The sequence below is a fragment of the Sinohyriopsis cumingii genome, chromosome 17, assembly GCF_028554795.1.
Source record: "Sinohyriopsis cumingii isolate HCF-2022 chromosome 17, ASM2855479v2, whole genome shotgun sequence".
Classification (NCBI taxonomy): Eukaryota; Metazoa; Mollusca; class Bivalvia; order Unionida; family Unionidae; genus Sinohyriopsis; species Sinohyriopsis cumingii.
In genome coordinates, this window is record NC_142977.1 from 84,894,620 (window position 1) to 84,895,305 (window position 686).

The window sequence follows — 686 nt, forward strand, 5'->3', positions numbered from 1 at the left end:
ATAAAGTCCAAAATTCATTCGCATATAACAAACGTTTGTGTGAAGTAATTTGAATGAGTCGTATGTTTAGAGCTTGATAGAATCGATTGCACTGTACATGTTGTAGAGAATATACATATAAAGATATTAATTCATTTCATAAACTTCCATCTTTCATCACATTGTGTTTATGTTATTTAATCCAGGCATCCATTCAGGTAAACTCCTGTTACATATGTAAAATACATAATTTTCTATTATCAACGAAAGATGTAGGGGAAACCTGTTTTGCCTTACCCTTTGACATACTTTTGATGATAGAACAGTCACTTTCACCTTGATTGAATCTGGAAGTGAGCTATAACATGAATTCGAGTGTAGGAACGAGTTTTTCTACATGTTTCGAGTCTGGCATTAAGTCCATTACAATAATTTTTGTCTCTTCGTATGCAGTAGTTGTATTAAATATGAATGTGCTTTTATTATGCGTGCTTTTGTTTATTCTGACATTTTCGTCGTTCGATTTTATTTTATACTTGGTACCGTATCTATGAGAACGATTTGTGAATTAAATGGCCGGCAAAATCAAAATTGAACCTGTTTGTCTCGTTGAATGGACAGTAATAGAAACGGGGATCGTTTACGGAGAGAGTTTGTGTATATAGAAGTATGTACGCATGTAATGGATGGATAAATAGATGGAAGAC